The sequence below is a fragment of the Equus quagga genome, chromosome 3 (assembly GCF_021613505.1).
Source record: "Equus quagga isolate Etosha38 chromosome 3, UCLA_HA_Equagga_1.0, whole genome shotgun sequence".
Lineage (NCBI taxonomy): Eukaryota > Metazoa > Chordata > Mammalia > Perissodactyla > Equidae > Equus > Equus quagga.
Window position 1 is genome coordinate 72,271,008 of NC_060269.1, and position 5,260 is coordinate 72,276,267.

The window sequence follows — 5,260 nt, forward strand, 5'->3', positions numbered from 1 at the left end:
CAACAAAAAATCAATAAAAAATGAGCAGAGAATATGAACAGACATTTTCCCAAAGATATACAGATGGCCAACCAACGCATGATATAATGCTCAACATCACTAAGTATTAGGGAAATGCAAATCAAAACTACAATGAGATATCACTTTACCTCAGTCAGAATGGCTCTAATTAACAAGACAAAAAACAGCAAATTTTGGAGAGGATGTGGAGTAAAGGGGGCCCTCACACACTGCTGGTGGGAATGGAAACTGTTGCAGCCACTATGGAAAACAGTATGGAGATTTATCAAAAAATTAAAAATAGAAACACCATACGATCCAGCTACCCAATTACTGGGTATTTATACAAAGAACTTGAAATAAGTGACCCCAAGGGATTTGTGTACCCCTATGTTCATTGCAGCAATATTCACAATAGCCAAGATGTGGAAGCAACACAAGTGTCCTTCCACAAATGAATGCATAATGACAATGTGGTACATATATATATAATGGGATACTACTCAGCCATAAAAAGATAAAATTGTCCCATTTGCAACAACATGGATGGAACTTGAGGGTGTGATATTAAGTAAAATAAGCCAGACAGAGAAAGACAAATACTGCATGATTTCACTCATACGTGTGAGATAGCAAATACATAGATAAAGAGAACAAATTAGTGATTAGTGAGGAGAAGGGGTTTAGGAGGTGGGTGAAAGGGATAAATGGGCACATATGTACAGTGATGGATAAAAATTAGACTACTAGGGGTGAGTATGATAAAGTATATTCAGAAATTGATAAACAATAATGTACACTCAAAACTACACAAGGTTATAAACCATTATTATCTCAATAAAATTACTTGGGAAAGAAGAATATATAAATGAACAAATGAAAACTTGAAAAGAAAAGGAAAAGTGCGTTATTAAACTAATTAGGCTTAACTGATATCTTAAATTACGGGGTAAGTATTTTCAAATAAATGATAACTTTATGCCTTTTTGTTTCATGTGTGTAAGTATGTGTTATGAATTCCAGAAATTATGTGTAATTCCTGAAAGTCTAATATGCCCTGGTATAAAATGTTGTCTGTTATCAATATTGAGGCTCACACTTAAAGGACTAAATCTAAATATCAGAAAAATGACTTAGCTGATTTTCATGCAAAAGCAGCCACAACAGAATCTATAAAGGTTATGACACATGTGGATGAAGTCCATTCTGCTTCTGCAAAAAATAAAACAAACTAAAATATATGGCCTTCATTATATTTTACCATTCTGAAGTCCTTGTAATATGGCAACAGTCTACTTCTAAATCAGAGAATTTGAGATGAATGAAGAATGGCTGTAAAGTAAACAGTTGGGGCTCTGGGAAACCCAAACCAGACACTTGGTTCTTCATGGATCACTGGCAAGCTCTATTTTTGGTTTTCAGATTCCTTCTCAGATTATAGGAAAAACTATTTATCTTGCCAGTGACCTCAGAACTCTTCCCTCTGGGTCCTTTGAGTACCTGTGCCTGGAATTCACTCAATTTCCACTTAGTCTGGCTTATCAATTTGTTTTTGTTATTGTACACGTTTTCTGGATGGGTTGAAGCTTCCCTTGCCATAAAGCTGAAGCCCTTATGGAGGCAAAGAAAACTGTTAGAAAATGTGTTTCCCAACTGGGGTATACTTTCCACAATCTCCAGTGATAAAGGCACCTGTTTCACTGAGAAAATCATATAAGCCTTAACAAAAACCGTGCCTATTTCTTCAAACTTTCACTGTTTCTATCAACATCAATAATCAGACAGAGCAGAAGACTGTAATGAAAAAAATTGATGGCTTCATAAAAACTGCTGACAAAATTTAAAGTCTTGGAAACTGATTACATTACCAAGATTTTGACTGAATGACATATTTTAGAGAGAATGTGCACAGACTCAGATATGACCAGACAGCGTTAAGGAATCAATATTGACTTTATGGAGCCAATAAAGCCCCTTGGAAATAGCGTGGTACCTTACTTATAAGGTTTCCAACATCTTTACCAGGTGAGTAAGGAAGGTCACTCCTGGCAGGTGCAGGAATATCAGGATATTTTGGAAACCTCAAGAAGAGACATTTACCCAAATGTATAGGTGTTACAAGTGAGTCTGATGGAAAGTTCATGGCTTGGTTTCCTGGCCTCAATAGGCCTTTAAAAATTAAATCTGTAGATTCCCTATGAAAGATTCCAGCAAAGCAGATTTAAAACAGCCCATATGGTCAATCTCTCTTTTAGCTGCACTTATGACAATAACAGGCTAATATTCTTGAAACTACACTTATTTTACAAACAAACTAGCCTACTGTGATCATCTTTGATAGACATGGAGGTGAGTTTAGACAGAAAAAATATTTTTCAGTAAACTCCGTAATACACTATTATGGATAGTAGATACTGGTACAGTTCATTTTGTTTTAAACTTTTTTTATTACCTGTAAATTGGACTGGATTCTGAATTCTAGTTTCTTGTAATACATGGCTACAACCATCTAAACTAATATATTCAACTTTCTTCTGCCTATTGACTTGGAATCACTAAGGACTAAAATTAGCTTTTTTCCTGAAATTCTTCAAACTGAAGCTGAACAACTTGACATGAATTTTATAGGAATCAATGCAATGGCTTATGTATGAAAAATCTTTCTTGCGTATTGCTGTAAGGGCCACGCAGAAAGATCATCAGGGACCCTCAAACTGCAAATTAGGAAAATCTTTCAGGTCAGCATTTCCTGCCTTCACTCCACATGAAAATGGTTAAGTCAGATATCTAGAAATCTCATAGACTGGGTGCCCTCTGAACTCAAAAACTGGAATTATATCCTACTCCAATCATTAATCATTGCTTTTCTTTTCTTTCCTTAGAAATGTCTCATTAAATAGCTGATTGCTTGCATAGTAAGGCTAACTTTTGAAGCCCACCTGCAGCACTACCCATGAAAGTTGGCACTACTGTTTAACTGGACTGACATTGTATAACTGAAAAGACTGGTTCAAAGAGCAATTTACCAACTCAACTTCTGGAACTTAAAACCTGATAAAATTTCAAAGGTAGGACTGAAGGGCATATCCTCAAGATATGTCACTTTGGTGTGTGGAATATTTTGAGCTGAAAGAGAAACTTTTATCTCTCCCTTAAAGAATTTAAATTGGCGGACTTGCCCATAAAAAGAGTTATTACCAGAAATAAATGTTTATGACCATCTGTATGACAGAGAAAACCTCTAATTAGCAAATATCCCCTTTTATTATCATCCTGTAAATAACCTTCCACACCTTTAAAGTCTCAGGCCCCTAGCCATACTTGAGCTCAAGATGGCATACTTACCTCATTTTACATTTTTGTATTTGAGCCTATCATGTATGTGGGTTTCTTGAAGTTATGGATTTGATTTTCTATTATTAATCTATCTCAAGTCAATTTAATTCTTAGATTAGTCAGAAGAAGCTGGAAGGGTAGAAAACATTTCTTCCTCCTCCACAGTGGTTAGGATTAGCCATCTCTTGGAAATTACCCAGAAATAAAGCTTTCTTATTATTTATATGACTTATACTTTTTCTGGTGGTCAAACCAAAATGTAATATATATGGAGCTGTTTTCTTTAGCAAATGATTACTTCAACTCCTCACTACACAGAGAAAAAATAATTAAGCAAAAATAATCACTCATAAATCTTAGATTTTAAAATAATTCAAAAGTAATTAGTATATCTATATTTACAATATTACATTTAAAATTTCTTTAAAAATAGGAAGCCGTATTTCATTAAACATGTATTGATAAAGAAATTGTAGAGCCTTCCCTTTTATCTCAATGGATTGATAACTAATAAACTAAAGGAATCATAAAGGGTTCTTCTAAACTTTAATCTTTCTAACTTTGCAAGCTCCTTGTTGGTTATTTGGTCTCATGGACCAAATTTTCTAGGAAACATACACTTAGGGTTATGAGTCAGAAAAATTCATTAGATCCAGCATCATTTTATGTATGGAGGTTTCAGATGCAGACTTGTGTGAGCATGCACAACTTTTAGGACTTAAAAAAATTAATCATTTATTTAGACATCCACTCACAATATTTGAAATTTGTCACCTTTTCTCACCTATTTAGTATTCAGTTTTAACTAATTTCTTAAATATGTACATTTTGCACCATATTAAGATCTTTACAAATATTCAATTAGCTTAACAGGTCCAGAATTTAATGTAGAATTTTCTCATCTTTTGAGTTTCAGAGTACTCATTACCAGTAAAAATAGTCAAAAAGAAGAAAGAAAAATGATCTAGCCCAAAAAAGTGCATCAGTAATAAAAAGCAAAAGCAAACCTCACTCATATATAGTGTACATGTTGTAATTTACTCTATCTTTGATGTTATTCCTACTTTTTCCTTAGGGAAAAAACAATAATATGGATTCAAAATTCTTCTTCTTTTCTTCATAAATCCAAATTACGACCTGCTTAATAATGGGCACTTATTAATAATAATAAGCATCAATTTATAGTTAGTTTGTAAGTTTAAAAAAAAGCTAAATTATAGAAGAGTGAAATTTCAGTTTATTGTAATTTTCCAGGGTAAGATTAAACAAAAATGTTTTCAATAATTGAGTTGCCAGACAAAAGCAAAGAATAAATTGATGTTATTAGATGTTTTTTGTAATCAGAATAATCATTTCTACAAAATAGTATAACATCCATTTGCTATAAATTTACATTTTTCAATATAGACAAGTAAATTTTAACTCTCTTTATGTATTATCACATATTTTTGTGTTGTTAGACTCTCCAGTGTCAGCCCCCTGGCTGAGTGGTTAAGTTCATACACTCCACTTGAGTGGCCCAGGGTACCCAATTTGGATCCTGGGCATGGACCAGCACATCACTCATCAAGCCATGTTGTAGCAGCATCCCACGAGGAAGAACTAGAATGACCTACAAGTAGGCTACATAACTGTGTATTGTAGCTTTGGGGAGAAAACAATGGGGAAGATCGGCAACAGATGTTAGGTCAAGGCCAAACTTCCTCACCAAAAAAAGCTAAAAAAAAAAGACTATCCACATAAAAAGTTATTTTGCTTCAATGCTTTAGACTCAAATTTAGTGGGATTTCGGTTATTTCAACCTGTAACTGACAATTAGATTTTATAGCAGAATAATGGTTTAATATAAACAAGTTTACATTCATAAATTTCAGAAACAAATATGCAGATAAAAAAGACACGTGCAGTTAGAGAATGCAGATGA